The 19230-nt window shown below is 45.2% G+C and overlaps 1 protein-coding gene across 1 annotated transcript in view; it reads left to right on the top strand.

Moving 5' to 3' along the window:
- LOC120032664 (protein kinase C alpha type-like) overlaps positions 1-19230 on the top strand; it is a 231850-nt gene that overhangs the window by 112754 nt on the left and 99866 nt on the right. The window lies entirely within an intron of this gene.

Consider the following 19230-nt stretch of genomic DNA (forward strand, 5'->3'; position numbering starts at 1 on the left):
AGTTCTTCACAGGTAGGGGCTCCCAGACCGCCGCCGCCAAATGTCACCTCACACTAAGGTGTGCGAGATGGGGAGACGTGGGAGAAAGGAACTGGGAGGGAAGCATGGTGACGAACGATGCACCCTGAGGGTGGTAATCTGGTGTTGCGGCCCTCCAGGGCTCTAGATACGACGGGGTGACACTTTGGAACCTGGAAGAGTCTTGTGGGACCCTATGTCCCTGTTATTATCTCATGCAAAGTCTGTTTTGAGAGTCCTGCTAGTAGTGTCGCAGCAGAGGGGTGTGAACCAGGGCACAGATGAGCCCCCCCTGCTTCCTGTGTGTGGAAGTGACAGCAGGGTGATGTATTTGAGCCACTACAGCAGAAAAATAGCCTCTCTACCTCTTTCTGCTCACACCAGTTACCACGGCTACAAAAGAGACAGTCTCTCTGTGCCCTGACAAAGAGGGGTAGATTCTCCCTGTAGGGAATGACATGTTGGATAGTAAAGATTTGGTACCCTGCATCTCCCTGTGGTGCTGCTGTACTAAAAGCTAACTGTCATTTACCCCATGGCAGGCTGAGGCTGTGTGTGTGTGTGTGTGTGTGTGTGTGTGTGTGTGTGTGTGTGTGTGTGTGTGTGTGTGTGTGTGTGTGTGTGTGTGTGTGTGTGTGTGTGTGTGTGTGTGTGTGTAATCAGAGCCCAGAAGCTGTAGCAGAGGGAGCTATCTTTAGCCCTAGTCCCCTCTGGTTCTGCCTCTTCTCCCCTGCCTCGCGTCCCTCTTTCCCCTCCTCCTCCTCCTCTCGCTCTGTCTAACAGTACGGACCACCTGCAGCGCCACGCGCACATCTATCAGCGACATACTCCGTCCTATGCCAAAGAGACTGCACCCCCTACCTTACCAAACCTGGGGCTTGTTCCTGCTCACAGCAGGGGTGGGTGTGTGCCTGTTTTGTTCCTGTGAAGGTCGGCCAGAGTGCCCGGACGGACAGTGTATTTACCATTCAAACCTTCTTTAAGCTGAGATGTTGTGTTCTCTCTGACTGTCTTGCACCACGCTCCTATTTCATGACTGGATGACCATTGTATTCCTGTTGACACCGTGTGAAGTTATTACATTTACATTTACATTTAAGTCATTTAGCAGACGCTCTTATCCAGAGCGACTTACAAATTGGTGCATTCACCTTATGATATCCAGTGGAACAACCACTTTACAATAGTGCATCTAACTCTTTTAAGGGGGGGGAGGGGGGGGTTAGAAGGATTACTTTATCCTATCCTAGGTATTCCTTAAAGAGGTGGGGTTTCAGGTGTCTCCGGAAGGTGGTGATTGACTCCGCTGACCTGGCGTCGTGAGGGAGTTTGTTCCACCATTGGGGTGCCAGAGCAGCGAACAGTTTTGACTGGGCTGAGCGGGAACTGTACTTCCTCAGAGGTAGGGAGGCGAGCAGGCCAGAGGTGGATGAACGCAGTGCCCTTGTTTGGGTGTAGGGCCTGATCAGAGCCTGAAGGTACGGAGGTGCCGTTCCCCTCACAGCTCCGTAGGCAAGCACCATGGTCTTGTAGCGGATGCGAGCTTCAACTGGAAGCCAGTGGAGAGAGCGGAGGAGCGGGGTGACGTGAGAGAACTTGGGAAAGTTGAACACCAGACGGGCTGCGGCGTTCTGGATGAGTTGTAGGGGTTTAATGGCACAGGCAGGGAGCCCAGCCAACAGCGAGTTGCAGTAATCCAGACGGGAGATGACAAGTGCCTGGATTAGGACCTGCGCCGCTTCCTGCGTGAGGCAGGGTCGTACTCTGCGAATGTTGTAGAGCATGAACCTACAGGAACGGGTCACCGCCTTGATGTTAGTTGAGAACGACAGGGTGTTGTCCAGGATCACGCCAAGGTTCTTAGCACTCTGGGAGGAGGACACAATGGAGTTGTCAACCGTGATGGCGAGATCATGGAACGGGCAGTCCTTCCCCGGGAGGAAGAGCAGCTCCGTCTTGCCGAGGTTCAGCTTGAGGTGGTGATCCGTCATCCACACTGATATGTCTGCCAGACATGCAGAGATGCGATTCACCACCTGGTTATCAGAGGGGGGAAAGGAGAAGATTAATTGTGTGTCGTCTGCATAGCAATGATAGGAGAGACCATGTGAGGATATGACAGAGCCAAGTGACTTGGTGTATAGCGAGAATAGGAGAGGGCCTAGAACAGAGCCCTGGGGGACACCAGTGGTGAGAGCACGTGGTGCGGAGACAGATTCTCGCCACGCCACCTGGTAGGAGCGACCTGTCAGGTAGGACGCAATCCAAGCGTGGACCTTGCCGGAGATGCCCAGCTCGGAGAGGGTGGAGAGGAGGATCTGATGGTTCACAGTATCAAAGGCAGCCGATAGGTCTAGAAGGATGAGAGCAGAGGAGAGAGAGTTAGCTTTAGCAGTGCGGAGCGCCTCCGTGACACAGAGAAGAGCAGTCTCAGTTGAATGACTAGTCTTGAAACCTGACTGATTTGGATCAAGAAGGTCATTCTGAGAGAGATAGCAGGAGAGCTGGCCAAGGACGGCACGTTCAAGAGTTTTGGAGAGAAAAGAAAGAAGGGATACTGGTCTGTAGTTATTGACATCGGAGGGATCGAGTGTAGGTTTTTTCAGAAGGGGTGCAACTCTCGCTCTCTTGAAGACGGAAGGGACGTAGCCAGCGGTCAAGGATGAGTTGATGAGCGAGGTGAGGTAAGGGAGAAGGTCTCCGGAAATGGTCTGGAGAAGAGAGGAGGGGATAGGGTCAAGCGGGCAGGTTGTTGGGCGGCCGGCCGTCACAAGACGCGAGATTTCATCTGGAGAGAGAGGGGAGAAAGAGGTCAAAGCACAGGGTAGGGCAGTGTGAGGAGAACCAGCGGTGTCGTTTGACTTAGCAAACGAGGATCGGATGTCGTCGACCTTCTTTTCAAAATGGTTGACGAAGTCATCCGCAGAGAGGGAGGAGGGGGGAGGAGGGGGAGGAGGATTCAGGAGGGAGGAGAAGGTGGCAAAGAGCTTCCTAGGGTTAGAGGCAGATGCTTGGAATTTAGAGTGGTAGAAATTGGCTTTAGCAGCAGAGACAGAAGAGGAGAATGTAGAGAGGAGGGAGTGAAAGGATGCCAGGTCCGCAGGGAGGCGAGTTTTCCTCCATTTCCGCTCGGCTGCCCGGAGCCCTGTTCTGTGAGCTCGCAATGAGTCGTCGAGCCACGGAGCAGGAGGGGAGGACCGAGCCGGCCTGGAGGATAGGGGACATAGAGAGTCAAAGGATGCAGAAAGGGAGGAGAGGAGGGTTGAGGAGGCAGAATCAGGAGATAGGTTGGAGAAGGTTTGAGCAGAGGGAAGAGATGATAGGATGGAAGAGGAGAGAGTAGCGGGGGAGAGAGAGCGAAGGTTGGGACGGCGCGATACCATCCGAGTAGGGGCAGTGTGGGAAGTGTTGGATGAGAGCGAGAGGGAAAAGGATACAAGGTAGTGGTCGGAGACTTGGAGGGGAGTTGCAATGAGATTAGTGGAAGAACAGCATCTAGTAAAGATGAGGTCAAGCGTATTGCCTGCCTTGTGAGTAGGGGGGGAAGGTGAGAGGGTGAGGTCAAAAGAGGAGAGGAGTGGAAAGAAGGAGGCAGAGAGGAATGAGTCAAAGGTAGACTTGGGGAGATTAAAGTCACCCAGAACTGTGAGAGGTGAGCCATCCTCAGGAAAGGAACTTATCAGGGCGTCAAGCTCATTGATGAACTCTCCAAGGGAACCTGGAGGGCGATAAATGATAAGGATGTTAAGCTTGAAAGGGCTGGTAACTGTGACAGCATGGAATTCAAAGGAGGCGATAGACAGATGGGTCAGGGGAGAAAGAGAAAATGTCCACTTGGGAGAGATGAGGATCCCAGTGCCACCACCCCGCAGACCAGAAGCTCTCGGGGTGTGCGAGAACACGTGGGCAGACGAGGAGAGAGCAGTAGGAGTAGCAGTGTTATCATTGGTAATCCATGTTTCCGTCAGTGCCAAGAAGTCGAGGGACTGGAGGGAAGCATAGGCTGAGATGAACTCTGCCTTGTTGGCCGCAGATCGGCAGTTCCAGAGGCTGCCTGAGACCTGGAACTCCACGTGGGTCGTGCGCGCTGGTACCACCAGGTTAGAGTAGCAGCGGCCACGCGGTGTGAAGCGTTTGTATGGTCTATGCAGAGAGGAGAGAACAGGGATAGACAGACACATAGTTGACAGGCTACAGAAGAGGCTACGCTAATGCAAAGGAGATTGGAATGACAAGTGGACTACACGTCTCGAATGTTCAGAAAGTTTAAGCTTACGTTGCAAAAAATCTTATTGACTAAAATGATATAGTACTGCTGGCTGGTGAAATAGGCTAGCTAGCAGTGGCTGCGTTGTTGACTTTGTTTGAAAGTGTAGCTGGCTAGGTAACCTCGACAATTACTCTAGACTACACAATTATCTTGGATACAAAGACGGCTATGTAGCCAGCTAAGATCAAACAAATCAAACTGTTGTACTGTAATGAAATGAAATGTAATACTACCTGTGGAGCGAAGCGGAATGCAACTACTCGCTCCAACCCGGAAGTGCGTATCATAGAGGGAGAGGCAATAGAAGTGTTGTTTCTTGTATTATTGTCTTTTGTGTCTTTAGAGGACTGCTTCACCTTAATGTCCCCTTTCCCTTTTCTTCTGTCCTTATTTTGTCCCACTTTGTCCCTTCTTTGTCCCTTCTTCTCTTCTGCCAACTAGACACTCCTTGTTAGCTAGCTAGCTTCTTCCAGGAATGTCCCTAGCAACTGCCTAGCAACAGGTAAACAACTTAGCTAGCTAAGAAAACGGTATAATTTTATGAAAAATTGTTACTTTTTCAAAAGCCTTTCTTCTTTGTTAGCTGCTTGTTTGGTCTCCTATTCAGTTTGCAGTTTTCTTTTGATTTTTTTCGATGTACTTTACTCTAAAAAAACATTTAAATTTCAATATTTGTAGGAGCTCATCTTTTCAGCTGCTGCTGCTTAATTTGGAACTCCGGAACTATTATATATATATATATATATATATATATATTATTACACACGTAATCTGACCCAGTGGGTCACAGGGCCCTGGTTTCATTGGAGTGGATTGGAGAGATGGATGGGGATGACTGGGTGGGTGGATGGATGGGTGGGTGGATGAGTGAGTGGGACGGATGAGTGGGTGAATGGATGACTGGGCGGGTGGATGGACGGGTTTCCTTGTAGTGGATGGATGGATGCCCGGGTTTCCATGGAGTGTAGGAGAGTGATGGATGCCCGGGTTGCCTTGGAGTAGAGTGGAGGGGTGGATGTAGAGTGGAGGGGTGGATGTGGAGGGGAAAGGATGGGTGGATTGATAGATTAAGAAAGGGAGAGAGGGAGGAAGCAGCCTTGGGGTAGACAGACATTGGGTTAGCTGTTCAACATCAATGTCCTTCGGGGCAATTAAAACATCCTATTTCTATATTGCTTGGGGGGAAAAAGCGGAATTCAAAATGATCTCATGATATGTCTTTAAGAATTACCCCGAAGGACATTGATGTTGAGCAACTGACCCGACGTTAGCACATCTCATTTCCAAACCTCATACGGTACATTACAAGTACGTTCTCCACACAAACACCGATCCTAAAAACACTCCTTGATATTCCTGTGTGAGTTCACCTGAAATTGCCCTCAATATCCAACAACCCCCATTCTGACATTGCAATTCATGCTAATTGATATTGGCTCCGGCACTACTTCTTGTCCAGGGCCACGTTCTGAGTGTTGTTTAGGTCCAGTGGAAAAGTGTGTGGGCGTGATTGGATTGTAATGCAGTATTGTGAGCGAGTGGGGATGATGGTGCATGCCGATAGCATTCTTAGAGGACCTCCCCTAATTGGCCCAGAGTGGAGGTTGGTCACCCTGTACTCCCAGTAAGAGCCCTAATGATTGGCTGAGACTGCAGTTACCTGCCCAGAGGAGCCAGACTGATTAGAGAGATGGGGAGGATGAAAAGAGAGCAAGCACTTCAATGACTGATACCCCACTCGGGCCCGAAATGACCCGCCAAGCACACCATTATTCTCTGTCTGTCTCTCTCTCTGTCTCTCTCCCCTCTCTCTCTCTGCCATTTGGGATGCAGCCACTGCCTTCCGACTGGAACGGATCGATGATACGCTGAATAGGCGACACACGACCCCTGGTGACCGGATTAACACTCTTTACAATATCCCTGGTCTGTTAGCGCTACCGCTAACCGCATCTGCCTCAGGTTGGCACAGAGGTTAGCGCCCAATGCTAGCCTCGCCAAGCCTCGCCGTTGCCATAGAGCGAGGGTCTTTTAAGAAGGGCTCACGGTAGCCGGCTAGCCTCGGAGCTGACGACAGCAGCTGCCACCAACAGCCACACCGTTGACAGATGAGCTCAGTCGAGGGGAGAGTTAGTGGATGGATCATGGTATTTATATATGGCTATCACGGCCGTGGTGAGGGATTCCACAGTTTACCTGCCCGTCAATCAGCTAGCTGTAAAGGAGGGGTGAGGGGGGAAACCAAGGTCACTGGCCATTAATGAGATATCATGACGAGAACATGGAGGGCTTGATGGAAATGTGTTTTGTTTTGGAAGTCTCTATGAATGGAAGCATCTGATTTATGCCGTTTTATTTTATACCCTCTAGTTTAGTTTTAAGTATTATTTTTCTCTTGTTGTGTAATCGACAAGACCATTTTCAGTCTTTTAAGTTGACATGAACATTCTAGTAAGCTCCTCAAGTCATGAACTTCCTCATTCGGACATGTTGAATGTATCACTAATGAAACGTCCCAGACAAACCACTGTATTGGAAGATCCAAACCACCTCCTCACCCCAACTCACCCCCGCAGACTTGCTTAACATCATCTCAGCCCCCACCCGCCCTTATTTTTTGGGGGGGGGATGCCCTGCTGCAATGCCCCGGCAGATGGGTAATTAACCAGCGCTGGTTGGCGATGGCGGCGCTAATTAAGCAGCGCTAAGAGAGGAGGTGCTGCTAATTAGCGACTGGTTCCGACACTGTGGCGGTGGCGTCGGCGTTTGTTTTCATCTACCTCCCCACTCGGCCCCGCCAGCCGTTTGATCAGCTAATGCCCTCGACTCTATTTGATCTGCGATTCAATGCCAAAGATAGCCCCTCTCGTCAGTCGCCACACACACACTTACTTGATTAAGGTAGTCCATCAAAGCCGATGATGACTCCCGCTACTTCTCATGCGGCATCTGTCGTTCTGCCCCTGAACAAGGCAGTTAACCCACTGTTCCTAGGCCGTCATTGAAAATAAGAATTTGTTCTTAACTGACTTGCCTAGTTAAATAAAGTTAAAATATATATATATAAAAAATGCAGCAAGCAAGAAACTACACACACACATTTCCCAGAATAATGCCCCTCATTCTAGCTGCAAATAAAGCTAGAGCGAAGAAGAGAGTTAAAAACATTGGTGGATGTGAGAATCAGAGTAACGGTACACTCTTAGAAAAAAGGGTTCTTAAAGGGTTCTTTGGCTGTTTCCATAGGAGAACCTGTTTTGGTTCCAGGTAAAAACCCTTTTTGGTTCCAGGTAGATCTTTTGGGTTCCATGTAGAATCCTCTGGGGTAAAGGTTCTACCTGGAACCAAAGATTGTCCTTCAAATGGTTTTCCTATGGGGACAGCCCAAGAACCCTTTTAGGTTACAGATAGCACCTTCTTTTCTAAGAGTGTATGGGAAGAGCCATGGTTCACACAGTATATCGTTGTGGAGATTGCCATCCCATATAGGATCAAACATATTGATGTTTTGCCTGTATTTCTCCCAGTGGTTTGTCCTTGCTTCCTGCATGGAAAAATAACCTGTTAAAAGAGCTAGTGCTTTCCCCATAATGGTGTGTTAGATAATAATCCATTCATAGAATAAATGGGCTTATATCCTTGACAAATGGTCCTTTAAAATACAGCTCAATTTATCCCTGCAGCCTAGTGACTAGTAGCTTGGTACGCCTAGTACAGTGCCATTTAATATTTTGGTAATATTTTTGAGGGAGAGTGCTTCATAGGTAACAGTGTATTGACATGTGAATCACGTTTTTGTATTAATAAATAAGAATAAAGCCGTGTAGCTGTAGACTAGAACTGCAGGTCTGCTACTGCACAACAGACGTGTCTTCACTGCACAGAGATGAACAGAGTGGAGAAGGAAAAGCTGTAGACTAGAACTGTAGGTCTGCTACTGCACAACAGACGTGTCTTCACTGCACAGAGATGAACAGAGTGGAGAAGGAAAAGCTGTAGACTAGAACTGCAGGTCTGCTACTGCACAACATACGTGTCTTCAATGCACAGAGATGAACAGAGTGGAGAAGGAAAAGCTGTAGACTAGAACTGCAGGTCTGCTACTGCACAACAGACGTGTCTTCACTGCACAGAGATGAACAGAGTGGAGAAGGAAAAGCTGTAGGCTAGAACTGTAGGTCTGCTACTGCACAACATACGTGTCTTCAATGCACAGAGATGAACAGAGTGGAGAAGGAAAAGCTGTAGACTAGAACTGCAGGTCTGCTACTGCACAACAGACGTGTCTTCACTGCACAGAGATGAACAGAGTGGAGAAGGAAAAGCTGTAGGCTAGAACTGCAGGTCTGCTACTGCACAACATACGTGTCTTCAATGCACAGAGATGAACAGAGTGGAGAAGGAAAAGCTGTAGGCTAGAACTGTAGGTCTGCTACTGCACAACATACGTGTCTTCACTGCACAGAGATGAACAGAGTGGAGAAGGAAAAGCTGTAGGCTAGAACTGCAGGTCTGCTACTGCACAACATACGTGTCTTCAATGCACAGAGATGAACAGAGTGGAGAAGGAAAAGCTGTAGGCTAGAACTGCAGGTCTGCTACTGCACAACATACGTGTCTTCAATGCACAGAGATGAACAGAGTGGAGAAGGAAATAGACAAAACCATGTTGTTTTGTATAAGAGCTTAAAAGCCCTTCTGATGTCATCAGATGTTTTTCCACTGTTGATTGCCTGCATTTTAAATCGGTTTGCCTCCAGGGTCTTTGGCATATTCAGTATGAGTAAGTCATTTTTATCAATGCGTCACCATCATTATCTGGAGGTTAGGTTTGTATGTACTTTCATTTCCCCTAAAAGAACTTCCAATCAAAGTTTTTATCCTCACGATTACTCACATTTTCGCATCTTATTATTTCCCTATATTCAATTGTCTGGGGATTGGCCCTCTACCGTTAAGCTGCAGAGACTCCGCGAAATGACGTTGCCACGAGCAGCACCGTAGATATTGCGGTTGAGCGAGGTGCAAGACTTCGCTCTCACGCGGTCACACCCAGCAGCTGCGGATTTGCACAGGTTCGCTTCACGTTGTCACGGTGTGGTAGCAACGGGACCGAAACAGCGGTGAAGTTTAGCTTCAACGCTCCTAGTTGTTGACACACTACCGCTGTTTACTTTGTAAGTCTACGTCATATTGCTGAGTCTACCTTTAAGTAGTCTTTGGTTGTCTATATAAGCCATGGCATTTTTACATTCTATTATAGCTGTCCTGGTTCCCTTATTAGATTTGTTCCATAGTAGCTACAGTACCTTCAGAAAGTATTCACACCCCGTGACTTATTCCACATTGTGTAGTGTTACAGCCTGAATACAAAATGGATGAAATAGATGTTTCTCTCACCCATCTATTATTATTTATTACAAAATAAATACAAAAATGTATAATTTACATAAGTATTCACACCCCCTGTTTTTGCATTTTTACTTTAGGTCCTTATTGCAAACAGGGGGCATGCTTTGGAATGTGTTTGTTCTGTACACTCCTTCTGTACTGTTCCTTCTTTTCACTCTGTCATTTGGGTTAGCATTGTGGAGTAACTAGCTAAACTGAGGATGGGACCAACAACATTGTTCTCCTATCACAGCCGTTAAACACTGACCAGTTTTCTTCCTATCCGGGAACCGAGTTAGGAAGGACGCCTGTGTCTTTGTTGTGTGGGTGTGTTGATACACCATCCAAAGTGGAATTAATAGCTTTACCGTGCTCAAAGGGATATTTTTTTTAACCAATCTACCAATAGGTGCCCTTCTTTGCGAGGCATTGGGAAAACCTCCCTGTTTTTTTTGTGTGGTTGAATCTGTGCTTGAAATTCCCTGCTCGACTGAGGGACCTTACAATTATCTGTATGTGTGGGATACAGAGATGAGGTAGTCAATTAAAAAAGAATGTTAAACAATATTATTGCACACAGAGTGAGTTCATGCAATTTATGTGACTTGTTAGTAAATGTTTACTCCTGAGCTTATTTAGGCTTGCCATAACAAAGGTATTGAATACTTATTGACTTAAAATTCTGAAAAACAGAATTCCACATTGACATTATGGGTTATTCTGTGTAGGCCAGTGACGCAAAATCTCAATTTAATCCATTTTAATCCCACCTTGTAACACAACAAAATGCAGAAAAAGTAAAGGGGTGAGAGTACTTTCTGTCTACACTATATCAGAACGTTGATTAGCTGAACCGGGTGTGTTTATAATGTTAGGGCTGGTCCAAAAGCCTGCATACCCAGTAATTCCCCAGGAGGAGCGTAGGCGTAATGGGTTAAATCCAATTCGGAAACAGGTCAGATTTGATGATCCCAGCTCACTGTGTCCCATTACTAGCTGATGTAATGCTGTCACCTCCGTGCTCCCCACACACACACACACACACACAACTTAATTGCCTGGTTGGTATGAGTCCCACACACACTCCGCTCCAGTCACGCCTCTCTCATTAACTTGGAGAGGACCACCATGTTCAAGAGTAAAACGGGGCAGCGATTCGCTAAAAAGAGGCATGCAAATTGATTTTAAGATGATTTTTTTCATGAATGTGTTTCCCATTGTGCTATATCATCTCAAGCGTAGCCATCGGTTGCAGCCATAGATCGTTTCTGCCGTCAATCTCAATTAAGAACCAATTTGTCCAGCCAATTTGCCCAGCCAAGAAAAGGATCCATTCTGATGTTACTCCATCCAGCTGTAATGATGTTTTCCCTGTACAAACCAGTCAATCAACTCCTATAACCTGTAACCTGATACCCCCAGAATGCTAAGCTAACTGCTACGCTAATGCAGGGTTTCTCAAACTCGGCCCTGGGGCCCGCGCTGAGTGCACGCTTTGGTTTTAGCCCTAGCGCTACACAGCTGATTCAAATCATCCAAGCTTGATCAGCTGTGTAGTGCTAGGGCAAAAACCAAAACGTGCACCCAGCGCGGGCCCCGGGGCCGAGTTTGGGAAACCCTGAGGTAACATAGCACAAGTACTGACCTGAATGGTCAAGGCGAAAGACCCAATTAGATCCTAATGAGAGAGGCCACAGAGATGGGAAAGCCCCACTGTCCACATTCCCCACTGTCCTATGGTCAGACATACTCATTTAGAGGTAATACGGCCAAAGGCTGGGACATCGTGTGTCTCCCCAGTGACCATTTATGTAGTACCTTGCATATCTGTCACAGGGGACTGTTAACACGCACCTGAATGACAAAAAGCTTGCTAATATATAGTCATATTAAAAGCTCGCTAATTTATATCCACAATCAGGATTTCACCGTCTCTCTTTATAACGTTACTCTAGGCATCCTGTGAAGTGAAATCCTAACCCAGTCTGCAAGCGTTTTCTTTACCCATGCTAAACTGACCAGAGATAAAAACAATAGAAAAAGTCCTCTGCAGCGGAACTCTCCTCCCCTCCTCTCATTCATTCCTTGGAAGGAGAGAACAAGGCAAAAGATGGAAAACAAGCGGATAATCCTTCAGGATCAGATGTGTGTGGGTGGACATGAGTAACTGCAGCTGGCGCGACAACTCTTTCTATCTCTCTCTCTCTCGTTTGTCTGTGTCTCTGTCTTGCTGTGTATCTATTTCTCTCTCTCTCTCCCTTCCTCCCCCTCTCTGTTTACCGACCCGGTCTGCTTCGTCAAACACACAGTGGGGACAGCTAATTAAGGGGTGTTTGCCGTGTATGTGTGTGTGTGAGTGAGGAGCAGGAGACGACAATGCAATTAAAATACAAACACTCACTCACACTTTTATTCCAGGGCTTTAATGTAGCATCCAACACAACTCGGGGATGGAGTGGGATGAAGGTGGGAAATTGAAGCGATTTTGAAGGGGGGTGTGTGCCAAGTTAATTCCAACTGTAATGTGAGACAGCTGGGGAGCTGGAGAGGTGAGACGATAAACCGATAATGATCGACAGCGACCATACCGATCACTTATCGCAGGCATTTTGCTGATATCGTTCATTGCGATAAGTAGCCTGTACTAGAGAAATGTGAAGTTTGAAACGTAGCTATTATTGGGGATTGTTAACTTCTCTAGGGTATGTGGGACGGTAGCGTCTCACCTCGTCAACAGCCAGTGAAACTGCAGGGCGCCAAATTCAAAACAACAGAAATCCCATAATTTCAATTCCTCAAACATACATGTGTTTTACACATGTAAAAATCCAGCCACAGTGTCCGATTAAAAAAAAAAATAATAATAAAAAAAAGGCTTTACGACAAAAGCAAACCAAATGATTATGTTAGGTCAGAGCCAAGTCACAGAAAAACACAGCCATTTTTCCAGCCAAAGAGAGGAGTCACAAAAATCAGAAACATAGATAAAATTAATCACTAACCTTTGATGATCTTCATCAGATGACACTCATAGGACGTCATGTTACACAATACATGTATGTTTTGTTCGGTAAAGTTCATACAGTATTTATATCCAAAAATCTGAGTTTACATTTGGCGCGTTATGTTCAGTAGTTCCAAAACATCCAGTGATTTTGCAGAGAGCCACATCAATTTACAGAAATAGTCATCATAAATGTTGATGAAAATACAAGTGTTATACATGGAATTTTAGATCCACTTCTCCTTAATGCAACCGCTGTGTCAGATTTCACATTTTTTTTACGGGAAAAGCAAACCATGCAATAATCTGAGTACGGCGCTCAGACGACAAATCAACCCAAAGAGATATCCGCCATGTTGGAGTCAACAGAAGTCAGAAATAGCATTATAAATATTCACTTACCTTTGATCTTCATCAGAATGCACTCCCAGGAATCCCAGTTCCACAATAAATGTTTGTTTTGTTCGATAATGTCCATCATTTATGTCCAAATTCCTCCTTGTTGTTAGCGCGTTCAGTACACAATCTAAACTCACGACGCGCGGGCAGGTCCAGGCAAAGGTTCAGACGAAAAGTCATATTACAGTCCGTAGAAACATGTCAAACTAAGTATAGAATCAATCTTTAGGATGTTTTTAACATAAATCTTCAATAATGTTCCAACCGGAGAATTCCTTTGTCTCCAGAAATGCGATGGAACAGAGCTCGCTCTCACGTGAACGCGCATGGTCAGCGCATGTTCAGCTCATGGCAGACCTTACTCAATCCCCTCTCATTCGGCCCCACTTCACAGTAGAAGCATCAAACGATGTTTTAAAGACTGTTGACATCTAGTGGAAGCCTTAGGAAGTGCAACATGACCCAATTTCCACTCTATCTTGGATAAGCAAAGAGTTGAAAATATATCGCCCAGCTCTATTGGAGAGTGTCCAAGAGTCCTCAGGCCGGACTCAGTGTCACTGTGACACAAGGCTAAATTACAGAGTGAATCACATCGTACTTCCCCGCTTAGCTCTCGATCACCTCTCAACAAGACATATCGCATCGTTCCCTTTCTCTCCCTCTTCTTTCATCAAGTGTGTTCCTTTTTGGCAGGCAGTGTACGATTGTGTCTCAAGGAACTGAGGAGATATTTTTGGCTGCTTTTCCCCGGGCTTCCTTCAGCCGGAGCATACATTTATCCCCACTTTCCTGGAAAAGAGAGCAGCGCTCCGGTCTCCAGTTTTATAAACAGCCAGGTGTTCACATCAAACGGAATTCATTGCAGAGGGGTAGTCTGGATGGGCTTCTCAATGCAAATCCACTTAAAATTGGATTGGACTCTCTAAAAGAGGCTTATGGCTGAAATGGAGAAAACATTGGGAAAGTAGTATGCCACTTGACTAACTGGCAGCCTTCCAATTTTCAGGCGAAAGGATGACTTTGCTGTTTCACACACTGTTGAATGCATGGGCAATATGAATGAATCCATGCAGTTTGAGTACTGAGGCGTAGTCCTAGTCATGGCATATTGACAATTCAATTCAGTTGATGCTTCGGCTGTGAGTAAGTGACACACAGTTGGCATTATTCTCCAATTGAGTATGGATTATGAGTAGGGAGTGTGATGCGTGCCGCTAATGAATATCAGATCAGGTATGTGTACTTTAAATGTGCCGCTTTTCATCAAATTAGTAACACGTGTACACACAAATGCAACTTTCAATGCACTCCCTTCCATGATGCTGTCATGCTATTTACGTCAGGCCTCCAACCACGTCACATGACAACTAGAGCTCCGTTTGCTATTCTATTGCAATGCCGTGATCCACTATTCCTGTGGCATCTGACATCCTCTATCCAGCACAGGCTACAGAAAGAGAACTCCCTACTGTATTTACATTTGGGCTTTGTTTCTTCAGGAGATTATGCGCAAGATAGGACATGACACTTTAGTTACCATCTCCCATATTTGTCCAAGGTCGATATTGTGCCACCTATTTATTTTAGAAATGACCTCAAGGGGACTTTCAGTCGAGAGATAGTTGGAATGTTTTCTCATCTATAAAACAGTAAAACAGTGCACTATTGAGAAAAAAAAAAAAAAAAGTAACGACCTTTGAGCAAGAAACAGAGTTCATAAATGTGACAGGCAAGCCAATGGGATTAGTTTGTTGCGTTGAAACAAATGGCTGCGTCATTGACACAACTGACTGCAACATGTAAACGTGAATGTTGTCACCATAGAGATCCTGTTAAATGACTTAGTATTCTAATTCCTAATTCTATGGTTGTAACATTGCGCTTCAGAGTTTATAGGCGTGCATTACACTCTTTCATTTCATAGTTTAACAGCGAAGTAAGCTGTAAATTAGACCTCGCCCTTTATAGGGTAATATACAGTGCATTTGGAAAGTATTCCAGCCCCTTGACTTTTTCCAAATGTTGTTATGTTACAGCCTTATTATAAAATTGATTAAATTACATGTTTTCCGATACACAATACCCCATAATGACAAAGTGAAAACCGGTTTTTAGAAATGTATAAACAGAAATACTTTATTAAAATAAGTATTCAGACCTTTTGCTTTGAGACTTGAAATTGAGCTCAGGTGCATCCTGTTTCCATTGATCATCCTTGAGATGTTTCGACAACTTGATTGGAGTCCACCTGTGGTAAATTCAATTGATTGGACATGATTTTGAAAGGCACACACCTGTCTACAGTGGGGCAAAAAAGTATTTATGTTGTGAATTTATTTGCAAATTATGGTGGAAAATAAGTATTTATGTTGTAACATAACAGAATGTGGAAAAAGTCAAGGGGTCAGAATACTTTCCGAATGCACTGTAGATCACTTTCAAACCACATACTGAGGAGACCATTCCCGTTTTAGGGTAAGGGCTACCATAGATTACTACAACATGCTGTAGGTAGGGATGTTGCGGAGACCTCATTACCACCACACTGGCAGTCATGACCGCAGTCAAATTCCACGTGACCATTGAGTCATGGTAATCTCCTGTTATGCACACTGGACATGCTTTGGCAGTACCCAACTTGCTAATGACCATCGGGTCCTAATGGCCTGTTACTCAGGGCTCTAACCACTCTGACATCACTGCAAATGCAAATGCAATGGAAAATCACATCAAACACTTATCATCAAAACAGAATCCTGTTTTTAAAACTCACCTCACTGTGATTGATCAATTTGAAGAAGGAAGTTCAACAGCAGGTTGAAACTGAGTGGAAAACATGGTCATTGTGGATGCTGTTTCAAAGCCTAACCCAACAAAATGGACGGCTTTCTAAGGTGATGATTAATTCAAAACCCCCATTTGCATATTAGAGCTTATACATATGCATAGGCTTATGAGCCCCCCCCCCCCCCCCAAAAACTGAATTATAACGATGATTGTGCCATTATACCATGCATAGCCTACTGCATATTATGCATGGCAGAAAAACAGCAAACTAAACTTATTTAAGCTGTCTTTGGTATTTCATTGGTCTAGCCTACAAAATTAAACAAATTCGAGTAATCAACATTTAGTGTGGACTGTGTTATTATGCATACTGGTGGACTGGTTAGGTTATCTAATGCTACTCTCCAACATGTCTATCCACGAGTCTGGGAGAGAACGTATAGCCCGAGGCTCATTGATTGTCCAGGGCGATTTTGAATAGCCTTGTAATAGGGAATTTTAATAATTAATTGGGTGACACATTACCTTTTAGCTATACAGAATATCTCACCACCATTCGTTTCCATCTCCTCCTCTCTCTCCTTTATTAATTTCTCGAGTGTGCAGAGTGGCTGAAATATGTTTCGTTGCGAAACTATGTTACTACCGATGTTCCCGGACCGATTTCACTTGGTTTCCTGAATTAAGCACTGGGTAGCTGCAGGAAGAAGGTTGGATAGCCCATGGCATACAGAGTTTGGGCGCAATGTCACCTGTCAGGCAGCGATAGCATGCTCATCAAACAGTGGTTGATGCGTAGAGTGAAATGTGTTGTTATATATATTTCTCAGCTGCTCATATTAAGCACATGCTCCGCTATAAATCCGAAGTAGCCTACCCATCATTATTGACAAATGGACCGGCGGGAAAGCGCTCAGCCTCCATTCGCTATTCGAGTGCATACAAATGCCATGTCTTTTTTTCCCCTGCTCCTGTTCCTGCCCATTTGATAATGGGCCATTCTAAATCAAAACTCATTTGACATATTAGTAAAGACCAGATTAAATTGAGAATAGTTTGATGGGTGAAAATACGATCACTTGATGAGAGGACAGCGTGTCCTGAGGCAAGGTACAGAGTGCAAGCTTTTTTTTTTGCGACTTTATCAAATCATCAACAGCCTATAGTTGCACCATGGAGCCCATATACAGTGGCGGTTCTAGACCATTTCAACTGGGGGGGCAAGCTGGGGCCAGTTGTACTCTTAGAGGAGCCAGTTGTACTCTTAGAGGAGCCAGTTGTACTGTTAGAGGAGCCAGTTGTACTGTTAGAGGGGCCAGTTGTACTGTTAGAGGGGCCAGTTGTACTGTTAGAGGGGCCAGTTGTACTGTTAGAGGGGCCAGTTGTGCTGTTAGAGGGGCCAGTTGTGCTGTTAGAGGGGCCAGTTGTGCTGTTAGAGGGGCCAGTTGTGCTGTTAGAGGGGCCAGTTGTACTGTTAGAGGGGCCAGTTGTACTGTTAGACGTTATTGTTGTCATATCGTATTCTTCACTGCATTGCAGGCATTAGCAGGCAAAATACCACGTTCATTATCATCATCGTTGCCACTGTATAATAATGGATGTAAAAAAAGAACTATAGCAAAAATTAGTTATGTTATTATTATTATTATGTTGTAATTATTTCATACTCCACATTTAGGGGGGCCACAAGGGGGTCCAAAATTGTTGTCACAGGGGCACTGCCCATATATGCTTTGATTTCTAAGACATTCTAAGGTTTGTATCATTCACAACTAAAGTTGCCAAATAACTCTAAATCTAGCACATAGGACCTTTTTCCAAATGATCAATGTTATGCTCATCACACTTCATATGTGCGCTCGTTCCGGAATGGGAAAAATATCCTTTCTATTTTATTCAGCTAAGTTGAATTATATTCTTCTGACTTTTAAAATCATATAATATAAAATAATGCCATGGGACTTATTAGCAAATCTTGTCAGCTAAACGATCAAGCCTACAGCCTATGGCATGGTGCATTGCCAGGTAACATACAGTAGGTCAATTCATGTTCTGTTAATCTGAAATACCTGTTCTTCATATCATAATGTTTCTTTAGACCTGGATAAAATAAATAATGGATTTATTGTGATGGCGTATATTCAATTGATTTATTTAACTATTTTAAATGTAGATGTTCCAAAGGTGTGCATAAGTGGCTTGTACGCAGCTTGTACGCGTGGAGGCCTGGAGATACTAAATGTGTTTATGTTAATTAACGGTCAATTACCATGGGCCCGGCATTAGTTTTGCGTGACAGTAACCGGCTGACACAGTTTCATGACCGCCACTGCCCTAACTGTAGGCATGAAGTAGATGTTCTACATGCAGAGCCCCATCTCAAATCTTCTTCTTTACTATGTCACTATCTCATGATCTCTAATGCCGTTGCTATCAACGTGTCTCCATCTCTTTGAACATCGTAATTGACTTCGATATCTTTTCAACTCTTATTTATTTCAGTTATTTCATTTTTACAATGGGCTGCCAATAGATTTCATTTCCAGCGAAGCTCGGCATACTCTGTTCCGACCCGGTCCGTGTAAGACTAAAACTCTTATCTCGAACTTCCTGTTCTCAGTGGATATAAAACTGAGTCCTTATGATAATTGCCGTGATTTGACTATCCAAACTCCAGTACAGACAAGGATCTAATGAGGTGTTGTGTCTCGTAAAGCTCTACCGATGCCCCGATTCTAAATAGGGGCTGTTAACCCGGCTATGTAAATATATGGTCACTTTTTGAGATTATAATACAAAACCAGACACCATAGTGAAGCTGTTCACACTCTACATGTCATACTACTGCTCCAGGGAGTCTACCATGCTCTACCATACTGAACTATGATAGGCTGCAATACTGTTTGTAGGGGTGACGGATAAAGGGACACATTTTCTCTCCTTCTTTTGATCTCCCACACTTGCTTGGACCTTTTCTCTTTCTTCACCATGCTCCATAAGGGCAACACTCTCCTATTTGATCTTGGACAAATTTTAGAGGTATATTACATTGGCATACAGTGTTCTTTGGCCTCAGTAATGCTCTGGCCCTGGTCTGGGATCAGTTTCACAGCACGGCTATCCAGGTGTTGCAGATGGCTGCTGGAGGGCTGCATACTGACCTCAGAGCTGCCCTTGATGATCCAGTGATAAGCAGGGCTAGATAATCATGTCAGAATATAATATGGTGTCAGAAGTCTACTGTTTTGATACACACATGGGTCATTGTAGAGGGAAACAAGGAAAAGATGCCCAGCGCTCTCGGGGGGTCTCAGTCAACCGTGGCCTGCAAGTATAAAATATAGAAGGTCATTAAAAT

Source organism: Salvelinus namaycush, chromosome 39, assembly GCF_016432855.1.
Source record: "Salvelinus namaycush isolate Seneca chromosome 39, SaNama_1.0, whole genome shotgun sequence".
Taxonomy (NCBI): domain Eukaryota; kingdom Metazoa; phylum Chordata; class Actinopteri; order Salmoniformes; family Salmonidae; genus Salvelinus; species Salvelinus namaycush.